At 37.3% G+C, this 15,141-nt stretch overlaps 1 protein-coding gene across 1 annotated transcript in view; it reads left to right on the top strand.

Moving 5' to 3' along the window:
• TMTC2 (transmembrane and tetratricopeptide repeat containing 2) overlaps positions 1 to 15,141 on the top strand; it is a 134,499-nt gene that overhangs the window by 14,081 nt on the left and 105,277 nt on the right. The gene's annotated exons all lie outside the window — the stretch shown is intronic.

Genomic DNA, 15,141 nt, shown 5'->3' with positions numbered 1-15,141 from the left:
TGCCTGGACAAATGAGTGACAGCAGATTTTTTTGAGTTCATGGGATAAGCTGAAGAGCTTACAGCATATTTTAATGTTTTATTGTGTATCTCTGGGTATTACTAACCTCTTAGAAAGTTATGCTGTCATGTCTCTCTCCTGTCAAGTAAATCATAATATGTGTGGAGCACCAGGAGGTCCTCCAGCCATCAATCCTAAAAGGGAAAATACCGTCCCTCAAAATCAGTGAATGTTATGATACATTTTTACAGAAAGCTGAAGTCCCCTGCCTTCTGTTTTATGAACTACGTTTAGTTTGATACCACTTAAAACTAAACTTGCCAGTCTGAAGGTAGCATCATTAATGAAAGTTGATCAGTCACTATATTTATAACGCAGTCTTCAGACCCCAGGGTGCTTCTCAGTTAGTAAGCAAGAGTAAAGCTTGTTGAGATCTGCATCACTGAGGTAGCTTAAGAAAAACTCAGTGGGAAAAAATAAGGGAACAGTTCTAGTACCTAATCCTAAGTGCACACGACTGCTCGTAGCACATTTCAGGCATGAACCAGAAAAGTACCATCCTGGCAGCTCAGCACTGTAAGGAGTACCAGGATGTCTGTCACAATCACTGGGGGCTCCAGAAGTCAAGGGAATGGACTGGGTTAGTGTGGAGGGGGCAAGGGACAACACATTTTGGAACTTGCTTCTAAGAACCAAAGATCTGATGCCAAATACTGGAAGCAGATAATTTGTTATGAATCAGAGAAATAGAAATATATTAAACCCCATGTCTGGCAAATACAGGTGATTAGTGTAACTGTGTTTTCTTCTGAGTGTCTTCCTTTTCTAATTCTTCCAAGTTCTATTTTGTACTCTAGAAGGAATTTAATGTCAAAACTCTTCCTGATAAAACTTGAAACTTGGCATTTTTAGGCATCTCAGTGTTAACATTTCCCTACCTATTCAACAAAATAACATTTTTATTACTTTCCTTCCAGTGTCCTCTTAAAGTGGCCTCGACAAACAGATGTTAGTTCTAAACTTCTAGAATTTATAGCCTAGCTATAAATGATGTTTAGGTCAAAATTTAGTACAGAGCATAAAGTGACCGGTATTCCTGAACTATAGATAGATAAAACTTGCTAATTTTCTATCTCACAGAAGATCTTTAGCAAGTTAGCAATCTCTGGATGGTGTTGTCTCAGAAACTAGTTTTAGCATAAGCTTACTCTAAAAGACACAGATGGCATTAATATGCTTGGAATTTCTGTCCACCTTTCTACTTATTTACTTCAGTATCCATCAGTCAAGGAGAATCCAATTTGACGGAGGAACAATGTTCTCAAAGGTGAAGAAGCATTTAAAAGCTTTGTTAAAATTGTAATAGAGAAGAGACAAGTTTCCCTGCTTAAAAATGTTACCAAGATGATAATTAGCAATTGTTTTTCCCCTCTTTTGTCCTTTCTTTGGAATGTTTAAGACAGAATATTCTCTGTGGTTACTTGATCAAAGTTCTCAATCCCTTACAGATTTTCTAAAGCTACTTCAGAGCTTTCACAGAAAGAAAATTTGTTTCTTTTTGCTTTAAAAATAAAACAATTGGCTGTAGGTGGAGGAAATGTTTCTTGAAAACGGTTAATGACAGTTTTTTAAATGCTTTAATATTTTAAAAAATATAGATTTCATTTTGCTTTGTTTTCTTAATAGTTACAGATGCTTTTGTCAATTCTAGAAAATGTGACGAGGAAAGGGCAAAATAATGTGACTACTATCCTTGCAGCTGGTTATCAAAGAAATTTACCCAAAAAAGGAATGCTTATCATAACGGGCAGTGCTTCAAACTGTAGATTTTCCCCTGAGGAATCTGACAATATTTGCGTTCTCCCCTCTCTGCTTTAGTATCTCTGTTAAAATACTTTCCATGTGCTGTGTTTACCAACATGTATTAAACTGCTGTGGCAAGATGAGAAGGATTTTTAAGAATGTCAGGTTCTGTCAGCTTCTACCATTGGCCCATTATTACCCTAGACAACTCCATTATTCTGTCTAGATTCTTTTTCTGTGGATTAGGAATAATAGTAGTAGACTGTTTCCATGATTTCCACAAGTAGTTATCTTCTAAAAAGCTCAATTTCTATAGGCTGGTTTGCTATAAGTTTATTGATACATTTTTGGAAGTAGTGCAGTTAAACAGCTCACGAGAATTCAGGGTGAGAAATAGAAAGGAATGGGATTGTCTGTAAATGGCATTGGTGGTGTAAATTCCTCTTCCTTGAAGGATGTACTCTATTTGGTTTCAGGTTTCAAGTATGAATGGAGTCCTTTTATAAAGTTTGTAAGAGACCAGCAATTTTAGAAGACATCTCTTCTGTCTGTGAGATTCCTTTACTGAGAAGATTTCCAAACAGGACTTAGAAAAAAAATATATGGAATATTTGGTCTTAAAATTTTGAAGATTAATTTGTGTGAAGAAAAGGCCTGGTGTTAGAAGAATTTCAGAAGATGATAGTTTTATCTAGTGGTAAAATTTTCAAATTTGAATTTTACACTCTAAATTTAACTCCATTATAAGAGTTGTTTAGTAACTTTTCTCATCTACCTCTCTTTCAGACTGCATTAAGCCTTCATTCCTTCAAGTGGTAGATCTTCCCCTTCTTTTATGTAGGTTAATTTTATCAGACTCCAATCAGTTTTGTCAAATTGTATAATTTACAATAATCATGGAGAAAGCAGTTTAAAGACTGGAAATACCTTAGTCTTTAGAGAAATGTGATTTGCATATACATCTCATAGTTTTTGGAGGAAATACCTGTGCTGTTCAGTGGTAAGTTTCTACATTCATGCTTTATCTGCTGCACTGGCCACCATAGCGTTATGAAAACCTATTCTATCTCCATACTTCTGTCAACAGGTCTTGCAGTTACTCCTCAACAGTTCACTCTTTGCTGCAGCTAAGTTAGTTTGGCACAACAGAGGTTTTCTCTTAAAGAGGTGGTTGTTTCCCACCTGTACAGGCTTCCTTGCTGGTCTGCAAGTCTGGGGCCTCATGAGGGCCATGTTTGCCTACTATGCCAGATGTGCAATCCATTAGGAACTTTCACTGCAACACTTCACACATACTTAACAAAAGATTTCTATAAAATAGCATGACTGTTGGCCACCTGGGACAAGGCAAAAATCCAAGGAGGTGCCCAAAGCAAAAGGTCAGATTCCACAAATTTGCCCAGTGCCTCCCCTGCTGCTCCCCTCCTCCTGCTCTCTGTATGAGTGCTGCACCTGATAAAGTACCACCCAGCATTTCCCAGCAGGCTCATGAATCCTGAAAACCTATCAGGATACGACTGACAACTTGATGGAAGTGCCTCAGCTCAGCCATGATGGCCAAACCAGGCAGAATTCCCATTAGACATATTTATCTAGGAATTAATACAATTACTTTAATCCTCTGGACAAGTTGTCTAATCTCATAGGTCAACAGAGAAGAAGGTTCTTTGAGAATGTCGGTTTTGGCAATGGAGTTAACACATACTGATGGTTTTCAATCATTGTGGACAAATGGTGTGGGGTCAGATGATCACTTTCTAAATAATTTCTGAAATTTGTTAGTCTTCAGGTTTTCACACAAGGCTGTGTTTAACGTGTACAAAGTGCTTGTTATATGATGTAGAAAAAAACGTCTACCACTGCTTTAAGTTACTCATGAAAGTATTTCCTTGATAGTAGGGTCTTATGATAAATTTTTGGAAGACAGCAACATTTTGTACAAGCTCTTTTTAGTTGCCCAGTAGCTGTACAAAGTAGGATCCAAGATGGAAACTTTTCACTTCAGATAACATAAAGACGATTAGCCAACCAAAAATATCTCGAAGCAGCTTCCTTCATTGTTCATTTGTTTATCCACCCCAAAAGCTAAGCTTGGATTTCTCAAAGTTGTTTTAACCCTCTTTAGACTCTGCTGGAAACTTTCAGGTTTATCGCTAAGCAGTTAATGTTAATGAAACAATGAAGGTTGTTAATTCACAGAAGGAGATCAGTTTGTGTAAGCTGATGGTTGTTACCAGTTGGAAACTGTCGTGGTCAGCTAAAGAACAGTTGTTTTATTCAGCCAAATAAAGTTACAATTGCAGTGTTAAAAACACCAAACCCACCAAAAAACCCCAAATCAATGAAACAAATTGTAGTCTCTTTAGGTGTTGTGGAGCTTGTCTGTATGCCTAGCAGAATGGGAGAGCTCTTAAGTAGTTATTCTAGCAGCTCAACCAGCCAAGTCCCTACCAATTCATTGTATGTGTGCTCTCTCTGCCTTCAGTATCTGAAATTGTTCTTCAGTCTAAAATAGTACAGTCTATCAAAAATGTCACTGTGCCAAACACCTCATCTTTAGTCCACTTACCAGCTCCTTGTTTTTTCAGGGAGAATTGTTTCATTGTTACACAGATGCCCTTCAAAGCACCTTCTGCCTTGTCATGCTTTCTGCTGCCGCGTCCTGCTCTTCCCTTAATCCTTACCAATCTGCAGACACAAGAGCTGTCCCAGCTGGGTGCAAAAGAGGGAGTTTCAGTTGGGACAGCTGGTGGGAAGGATGAGGGGAGAAGAGGGGTGTGTATTGCACTGAGAATCAAGGTGGGCAGGGGAGGAAGAGCTGGGGCTGACATGTGAGGGTGGGGGGAAAAGAGCAATTTGCTGGAGCAAGCTTTTAGGTGCTGCTTTTGCTCAACTGGAGGAAACACAACGGGTCTCAGGAGCAAATTCCTGTACTTTGCCTTAATCCCACTCACATTTTGTTCAGTGACATTTCTTATTTTTCAGGATATCCTTCCTGAAAAATTTTGCAGTGCTCTTTGAGAAACCTGTTAAACTACTGGTAAAAAGTTTTGCTAGGTATGTGAAGGGAAATTAATTAAAATACTACCAAAAAAAAGAACGTAGGATTAAGTCTTACTTTATTGAAGAATTGTCTAGTAATTACATTTGATCTTGGTACAATAATCCCCAACCTTGTACTTGGTGCTTTTGCAACTTGCAACTTCTTGGTGGGTTTTTTTGTTAGTTTGTTTTTCACTTCACTAACAGAATTTGGAACTGCTGATGTTTTTTTTTTCCTGAGCATATTCATTTTGCATCCTTTCACAGTCTGAAATCCAAAATGCACTTACTGTGCAGAGGAAACCAAGCATATTTTGGTTATAGATTTTATTTTCTGAGGTTTTCAGTGGCATAATTTACGAGATATATCCTGGCTAGTCTGGTAGTTCTAAAGAGGTTTGGAAGGTACACTTTTAAGGCAGAAGGATTTAAAACTGGGCCATTATGATTTAATTATGATTTTTAGAGGATATAAAATCACATTGCTGAGTCAAAGGAAACTCCCATCTGTTTTGGGATGGAGGGAGATTTGTCAGCCTATCAGATTATTTTAATCTGAAGAATTTTGATTAAAATTTGGAAACAGCTTGCACAGTGTTACATGGTCACAGTGACATGTTCAGGACTGCAAATGTCTTTTCTTGTATGGAAACGTATACTGTGGCAGAGGCAAAATGAACTTTCAGAGGATTTAAAGCATACCACTCTTCAAAATACATTCTTCACTTACTTTTACAAATTTCTTTTCTGTAGAAATCAATACTCTTTGCATTTTCTAAAACAAGTGGAAATGGGCTTCCTTTATTGCACTTTCTTTTTTTTTTCCTTTGTCTCAACTCTTCCATTAATGTCTGGCACAAAATAGTTGAACAGAGGGGTTGCATAATGACACCTAATATGTTTATACTTGAAAGAGCAGTATTTAAAGTACTCAGTCATGTGGATCCATCCAGATCAGGAACTCAGTCATAGCATAAAGGGTTTTAGGGGTTACATTTTTAACATTCCTCACATAAATGCATCAAAGCTCAAGTATTTCAAGAACAACCCAAATTCTTTATGCTTCAACACACTGATGGATCTGAAGACAAACCAATATGCCACTTCTCCATTTTTTTTCTTTTTTTTATTGAAGAAAGAATATTTGCAGGAAAACAAAGATCCTTGTGCAGTGATGCAAGTTAACTTGAGCATTAGCTAGATGGCACTGAAACATGCTTGTGATGAGGTGTCAGAGTGACTTCTCTGGAGCACAGTCTTTGTTAAATGAAATTGCAATAAAAAAGTGTCTCTTAGCTGCTTCTTTTCCTTTTCTAACCATATTTACATATCCATAAGTCTTCATCTGAATGTATTTTTCTTTAAAGCATGCTCTCAATTTCACAAGCCTTTTTCTATTCACTATGTATGTTGTCACAGAAAGACAATGTGGCATAAACAATGCTGAAATTTTTGCAAGCTATATTATGTTTTTTGATTTTTATTTCTTTTCAAAATTTGGAAGTCCATATTTTAACATACAAAAGAAAACCTTTTCTTTCCCACTGGTTTGTAAAATAACCTTTTCCAGGCTGTAGCTATAGGAGGACAGCATGCTTAGCATTAATAACATTTTAAAGTATAAATTCTTCATGGATTGCAGTTGTGGGATGAAAGAAAATTTACCTTCTAAGAAGTTAGCAAGTGTTCTAGCAATAGGGCATCATCAGAAAAGGTTAGATATTACCCTGCTTTGAGTCCAGTACTGTCTGGCTTTGTAAATAATTAGGAAATGTTCAAAAGACAGGTAGATTAGCCTAAAATACAGCTTTCAGGTAGCTTCAGGGTAAATGTGAACAAATTAGGGCATTCAAAAAACAAAGTTCAAGCACCTTCTACTCATCTGTGTTCCTTTCCAGAAAAGAACTTTATTCCTGCATAATCCTTAGACATCCTGCAGTATTTTGTACTCATCCACAGTAACTTAAAGAATCTTAATGCACATTTCTACTGTCTCACCACCTTCTCCCTCATGAAGCTGCAACTGTTGTCACTCTTGTGTTTTTAGAACTAATCCACTGATATGCTGAATCACTGATATACTGAACAAACAGGCATTTGATGAAAGATTTTTCTGGTTACTTTTTGGTTTTTTTTGGTGAAGTTGGATTCTTAAATAGTCAAAATTGTATCAAGTTCCTATCCTTTAAGAAGCTCATTAAAAAGCAATAATTGAAGCTGATGGGGAAGTCAGGTCATGAACAAGCGTACTCAACATCCTACATGCTGATGTTGCAGTCCTGGGCTGGGGGAAACCCTTCCAGGACTGTATCCTATCTTAGATCCCAGGCAAAGACAGTCCAGCTTTCTGGGCATGCTTTTGAATCCCTACTCTCTGTGGTGCTAAAATTCCTCCTGCGTTGGTTTTGCTTGTGACCGTGTAGAAATGGAAGGTTTTTGCTGTTAGTTTCAAAATGCTGTATATTGGTTGATCTTTTCCATTTGAAAAATCAAATCTCTTGTAAAGACAAGTTGGCCTTTTATTCAATGAGGTTTTTTTATGTCAGAGTCAGTGACATTTTTAGAACAAAGGGGAACCTTCATGTAGAAATAATAGTTTATTGACAGCAGTAAAGAAAGCACCTCTTTGCATCTTGAGGAAGAAGGCACATCATGCAGTTCCAAATGGTGTGTCAGTTTTCTCAGCATTTTCTACTTTAGATCTTAGGCCAGTAATGCCATGTCAGAGCTCTGAGAAATGTCCTGTCTGGATATTTTCATTAAAGAGAATGCACCAAGAATCTTTAAAACTTTTTTAGGTTTTTTTGGAATACAAATAGTAAAATAAAGGGGGATCTCATGAAAGAGATTTGCAGATTTGCTGGGGGGTGTATATTCAAATAATTGTGTTTGAAAGCATGTTTCATCCTTGTCTACTATCATCCTTGCAAGGGTAAAGCCTCTTATTTTTCTCATGTTGGATCTTCGTGGTCTCCTGTAGGCCTCTAGAAAAGTCTTCAGTTGTCTCTGAGATGTAGTTCCCTCCTTTTCTCAAGCCGCCTATTTCCAGCCTCGTGGCTCATTGCTTCCCACAGCTTTCCCTGTTGACCCCTGCACTGCAGCAGCATTTCCTAGTTTGTTGCTCTCTGAGAGCGAGCTCCCTCCTCCTTCCCAACATCCAGCTGAACCAGTGCAAAATTGCCTGGTAAGACAAGCAGCCAGCCCAGTGCTCTTTTGACAAGCCACAGCCCTTTAACAAAACATCCACGTACGGTAGAGCAGTGAATTATACACTTGTAACATCTGTCCCAGTGAGAATCTCAGCTTTCACGGGAAAAACCCCAAACCAGACCAGTATATGTAGTCATCATGGTTTTGGCCAGTGTTTAAGAATGTAAACCTCTTTAATCTGGGATTTCAGAAAGCAAATAACAAAAATTAAAATGAAGTGGGTTTTCTAGCTTTCCAGTTATTTCTGTGATAAGATTCAAAGGCTGACTGTGGGTTTGACAGAAGTGAGGTCAGCCCCAGCTGTTAATGCTCTGGTCCAAGGGAAGCCTGTTGCAGGCAGTAGGAGGTGTTCTTCATAATTTAACTCTTGGATTAAACTCCTCTTTGTTTATACTTGCAGTATGTGGAAAGTATGTAAACCTTGGCCAAGATACAAAGGAGGAGGTAGGGACGCAGTTGATTCTATACTGTTGCATTACCCAAGTCCAAAAGTTGTGTCTTAAGGTCCTGTTCATCTGTTGCCTGCAGCTGAACTGGGTCCCTGCATACCATCCTTCGCTTCTTTTAGGCATGCACTAACTGGTTTATGTGCAGAGTGTTTGTAAAGCCTGTCCAACCATGAATCTTTACTTCTGTGTTGTCAGGATGTTTTATCCCCCTTGTGCTCTAGCGTAACAGGGCTGCAGTATGCACATTCAGCTCTGAGTGATGAGAATGTGCTCAGATAGGTACTTAAATACTTATTCAGTGAGATGGCATAGCTCAGGTCTCCTCCAAAACAAAGGACTCAAATCATGTGTACTCATGGCAGTCTTTGGAAGAGAACGTCTGTATAGTCTGGAGTCTTATCACAGATAATGAGTAGGGACTGAAATGTGGGTATTCTGGTTTTCTCCTTAGAAAGGAGTGTTTTCCATGATTCTGGAAAGTTACTGAGCAAAAGGAAGGAAAATATATTGTCTTCTAAAAAAGAAGTCCAACTGCCTAATTATTCTGTTTGTGAAATTAAGACAAGTATGGTTTCTAAGAAACTTGGAGACTAGCCTTGACAAAGTGATGGTTTCTGTGGAGCCTCTGCTTTAAGGCATTTCACTTTCAAACATTTGAGATGTTGATGCTTTTAAATTGGTAGGTGATTAAAAACGGATTTTTGTCATCATGATGTTTTTATCATTTTCATAGTTTTCATAATTGTAGTATTAAAAACATTAATCTCAGAAGTCACCGCAGACAACCCTACAATACTGAGAGAGTTTGTTTCAAAGAACTACAAATACTGCTACAGGGTAGTCTTTACAGTTTAGTTTCTATTTAGATATGTGAATTGTGGAAGATGTAGTTTTTAATAAGTGGAAGAACTTCAGTGTCCTTTCATAGAATCTCTTGAAAAATTTAGCAGCTGTCATTTCTGTCCCTGAATGTATTTTGGTTAATGATTTTTATGTACTTGTGCAGATAAGAAGGAATTTTAAGGAAAATTGTAGGTACAGAATTTAAAATCTTAGTCTTTTCTGTCAAATTTTTCACCACTAAAATGAATATTGCTAGCCAGGTAAATCCATAATGTGTGGTTATTCCTAGTCTTTGAAGGTTATTCTCATTTTTTTCTCGAAGCAATGTAAAGAAATCTATTTTGTTCATTGATTAGCAAAGTTGAGAAGTACATGAATGATTAACAATTTCTGAGGTTTTTGGTGCTCTGAGCAACCTGATCTAGCTGAAGATGCCCCTGCTCATTGCAGGGGTGTTGAATTAGATTGCCTTTAAAAGTTCCTTCCAACCCAAACTATTCTGTGACTGAATATTTATATGGGCTTCCTAGGATGCAGTGTTCAATCATGGCAGATTTTACAACACACTGTGTGTAAAATGGTGGACAGCACCACCTTGAAAAACACCGTTGCATTTCTGGGTAATATTTGGCAGAAACAAACAGAGAAAGGAGCTAGGGGCAGAGAAAGATGAAAATAAAGTTGTTGAAAGCTGCTACTTAGGCTGGATAAATATGCAACGGAAGCATGTTGGATGACAATTTGCAGATCACACAGTAAAAGAGTCCACTGCTGTCTGTGGTGCTTAATTATTTGTGTAATTGATACTTATGTAGGGCTAGAACCTTCTTAAACTCCATAGAAAGCAAAATTGCAAATTCCTACTACTGTTAGAAATATGGTGTCTGAATTTAGAGGCTGTATGGAAAGATTAGAGCAAAAGAAGACAGAAGGTGGTTAAGCCATCTGGTTAATATCATTCAGCGTATCTGTGTCAAGAGCTGGTGACAGAAGCATCATCTTGATCTGTTATCAGCTGCATTTTGTCATGGTACTTACAGCAAAACTTTGAAGAATCTTAACTTTTTGGAATGGTTTGAGGGTAACTACTGTCTATGAGGTATAGATGAAGGTTTCATAGGAAGACTTAGGGTGCTTTTGACAGAAGAATGATGAGCTGATGAAGGATCTGTAGGCTGGGCAGATGGTTTGAAGTGCAGACAAACACTAGCAATGAAGTTCATCCTATCATCATCCTATCATCATGAAGGTGAAGATGTGCATTCTTCCAAGGGACAAGGAAATATGTCACACGGCTTTCTGAAAGATTCAGAAATTTGGGCCTTTACTATCATGACATCTAGGTAACCTGTGTAGTGACCCTGAAAACATGCTCCTGGTGTAGAATGAGTATTTTTAAGACTGTCAGGTGGGAGGGAATTTTGTGGCCATGTAATGCTTCTTTGTGCATGATAACTCAAGGACTTCTCGTTTTAATGTCGTGTATATCTTCTGTTTAGTGGAGCTTGTTTATTTTTCAAGACTTAGGAAAATGAAATGTTACTTCTTGAGGTATAATGGTTATAACTGTTCTCAGATAAATATTTCTATTACAAGTCTCAGTTTGCTGTGTTTTTTTTACCATGCATGGCAAGATTGCAGCTGCCCTAGTGATATTCTTGGAAGTCACATTTTGATAGGCATGTTTGGTAGCAGTCATGGCTTAACAAAGTTAACCCCTTTCTTCAGCTTTCCACTTCCATACACTGTTCCCTCCACTGTGCTGACACAAGATCACTTTGCACAAAGAACTGCTCACTCTGGAAACAATGGGAAAAAATAAACACAAAAGTTCCCAAAGCATCATTACTGTTTAAATTCTCCTATTGTCAAGAAGCCACAGTCTAAATTTACTGGTTAGAAAATAAATGCAACCTGAATCAGTTATGCCTACATTTTGATTTTAGAAATTCTGGTATACTGTGCTCCACTGTCTTCCTTTCTTGCTGGCATCCTTCCTTAGCAAACTCAATAACTTAATCTGAAAGTCAAGGTGGATAATTTTCTAGCATGCAAAGCCCCTGTGTCCCCATCACATGCGTGAAGATTATGGCATATGGTTTACTGAAAAAGTATTTATTTTTAAATGATTATTGGCAGCTGGATGTGGCTTTGATCTGGAGGTGGATTAAGGGGAGGGTTCAGGTTTGTGTGTAAGTGAATTTGAGTCATCAGCACCCGTAGTGCTCCCCTGCGGGGGAGAGTGCTGTAAGGAGTGGGTAACTGCAGGTAACTCGGGCCTCTCCTGGGCTTGCTGAGGAATGGTACCTCTCTCCTCTTTTATTGTGTCTTTGCCAAACACTGTCTTGCTTCAGGGCACATTTTTTTCTTGTTTGCACTGTGGAGTGCCTGACCTTAGGCAACCTAGTTTAGTTCATTAAACTTCACTAACTTTTTTTGTACTGAATTGTGTCTATCTGCTAATCTCTACAAATCCACGTTTTACATTTGAAAGAACTTACTAAAAAAATGAGCCAAAAACTCAAGATAGGAACAACTTCGAGGATTTTTCTTTTGGTGGTTTTACTGTAGCAGAAATGTTCAGTGATGTGGGTGTCTGCATAATGTAACACATCCTATTCCAAATCTCGACTTTTTTGAATTCTTGAAGAAACCCACACTCATTAAATAGCTTTCTGTTATGATAACTTGCAGAGAGAACTGCTGTACTTCAGCCTCCCTGCTGAGTGACTTCTCATTATAAATCATCTCTTTGTGGCTCAAATATGCTGTGCTTCCAAACTCCACTCATTAGTGAGACTGGAATGAATTTAGTAATAGCTGGCTGTTTGCACCAGAGCTGTGCTAAGGAAAGATTGTTGCATTTATGTTCTTGATGCCTAAAACACATTTGCCATGCATTGGACCTGGACAAACCAGGAATTACCAAGGCTAGCTCTGTGTGTTTGTGTGTGTAAATGTGGATGAATACATGCAGGCAATGTGATGTCTATTTGCACTTCTTCTTTTTCTTGTTATTTTTCCATTTTGGCTATAAAAAATGAGACATTTATTTAAAACAAAAGCTTTGATAATGGTACTGAATGTATTTAAGACAAAATAAATTTCTTCCTTTCTTCTAAAAGAGCATGTAATTTTTCATTTCCTTCAGAGAAACTGGGTTGTTTTACAGGTAGACTAATTTGACCACAGATCATTGCCTCACAGGAAATATGAAAGATCTTTTTTTGGGCCAAACAAGATAACTGTGCAGGCTTTCAATAAGTTTAATGTAATTGGTTAAGGGGTTTCAGCGCACCTCTTACAGTACCAGTAACTGACCTCTTTTAAGTACTTCACCCCCTAATAGTTGAGAAGTATCTTGGTATTGGTTCATGGGACATTGCTACTAACTGCCTCATTTCTTCACATTAGCTTAATGGAGAGTAATGACATTTCATGTCATGAAATAAGTTTCGTTATCCATATTCTGCTTCACTGTTTTTAATCTCTCTTTATTTGAATTATTAAGGATTTGGTTTTGCAATATGGAGGTCAGTAATTGCTTTACCTTGAACTCTATCTCTGATTCAGACTCTAGTAATGCAGTTTGTATTTTTAAAAAGCTATGCTTAAATATCCTTTTAAATACACCTTAGAAGGATCCCTAGAATAAGGGGAGAAAAAAATTAGCGCCAATGTTTTTTATATTGTTTTCTTCATATTTCATGTATAAGGAAACAAAGTAGAGGACATCCCATTCAAGGTATTCTGTTATTTTTATCAAACATACTTTGGAGGAAATTTTCTGTTAAAGTGTTTACAGTTTTAATTATTGGCTAAATATGCTTATATTTGTGCATTTTTACTCCTGTGGTATCTTTGCAACACTCTTCACTATCATTGAGCAGGAATTACTTATGTAGTTAGCTGGGACTGTTTGCTGCAAAAAGTTTAATTTGCTTTCTCTATTCATTTTCTAATAGGTATTCATTCCAATTTCTGTTTAGTGTATTCCATAGGGAATGAATACGAAAAGCTTCCCCAGTAATTAACACAGAAAAACACCAAGCGCTCTTTTCTTTAAATTAATCTTTGACCATAACCAATTCTATTAAAAAGCTAGCAATCTAATGAAAAAGAGGAATAAATGAAGTTGTTACTAAAACGGTAGTTTTCCCAGTCTTGCTTCTCAAGATTGCAGTACTTGCTGGTAAGGCCTTAAAAAGGTTGTTAATTTAATTTCTTTTATGAGGTGGTGTTTGTTTGCTTGTTTGTGGTGGGTTTTTTTTGGTTGCTGGGTTTTTTTTTTTTTTTTTTTGTTTGGTTTTGTTTTTGTTCAGTGTATTATTCTTCAAACTTTCAAGCACATATATCCAGAATTTTATTGCTAGTGCTTCATAGCTACTTGGTTGGCTACATGGGAGGCACGACTAGGTTAGGTGAGAAAGGAGGCATGTAGATGTGCGTCAGACTGCTTGTTTTGACTAGGAGTTTGAGTGGAGTTCCTGTCAGTACACCTGGGAACAAAGCTTTTCATCAGTGGTGGGTGAACTACTATTTGTCAGCATTCTTTGTGAATTACCTTTCATCTCCTGTTGGTGGGAGTTAAATCTTGAAGGTGTGTAGTTCTCGCTTTTAAGTCACTTTTGTTAAGGCTTTCTGAGACTGTTAGTCGTTGCTGTGTTGCCTTTAGCTTCTCCAGTTCTTTGTGCTTCCCATTTTTTGAACTGTGATCCTAGTGGATCATAAAAAAAGGTGTAATTAAACAGAGATTGCATCCAGACTGCAGGAGATGTCCTTCAGGCTGCTATTTATAATAAGCACTGCATCTGAAATAAATGCCCAGTAAGTAGCTGATAACTGTGAAATTTATTCCTGCTCCTAAAAGGTACTGACTTCAAACATAATACTTATCTACTTGGGAGTGTCTTTTGGTGATCCTACTGTGCCTTCTCATAAATAAATATATTTTGTGGGTGTAGAAGGAAGGTGAGTTTTTTTAAAAATAATGTTTTATTTAAAACATAGCCTGTATTAAGTTTGTCACACAGATAGGTTTTGAGTCACTTAATAATTTTTTCCTTATCTTGCTAAACTGCTAGATCTGAAAATAAAATAACTGCACAAAAATCAGGTTTAAATGTTTTTTTAAAGGAAATAAGTGTCTACTTGTATGATCTTAAATGAATTTTCCTTGACGGTATAAAATGCCTTCTGAGTTGATAAGCAGGTTCTGTGTTTTGCATGGACTTCCAATGCTATTTGTGTTTCTCTTTGAAATGTTTTAGGGTTTTAAGCTTTACTAGAAAAATTGCAATTAAACGTTCAAGACTGTAATGTATTTTCTTTGTTATGAGTATAGTTTTAAGACTGCTTTGCTGTTTGTTCTCTTGACGTATTTTAAAAGTACAATTAAAAAAAATTAAACACCTTGATTTTTTTCAGTAGGCAGAGAAAAACAAAATTATCTGCACATAAGATGCTGCTTGTTATCCATGATCCACTCTAGAATCCTGTTATCCACTGTAGCAAATAACTGCTGTAGCTTGATGGGCTTCCTACTGATAGACTTCTGTTACACCTAGAGAGGTTGTTCTGTCAGACCTAGAGCCAAATTGCTATTTATCCCGTGTTCAGAAATTGGTTATTGATGACTTTCTTCTACTGGGTTGGTAAAGTTGCTTAGTCATTGCCAGAGGCTTAATCTGGGATTTAATGACATTTTTGCTCATAAAATCCATTGGTCAGTATGTGTCTATTTACATTTTAACAGTGTGTGTTTTTCTCCCACTGCATATTAAACCAGCCCATA

This window comes from Corvus brachyrhynchos, unplaced genomic scaffold (assembly GCF_000691975.1).
Source record: "Corvus brachyrhynchos isolate BGI_N302 unplaced genomic scaffold, ASM69197v1 scaffold9, whole genome shotgun sequence".
NCBI classification, from domain to species: domain Eukaryota; kingdom Metazoa; phylum Chordata; class Aves; order Passeriformes; family Corvidae; genus Corvus; species Corvus brachyrhynchos.
The sequence above is the reverse complement of the archived record's forward strand: the minus strand, read 5'-3'. Positions and strand labels throughout refer to the sequence as shown.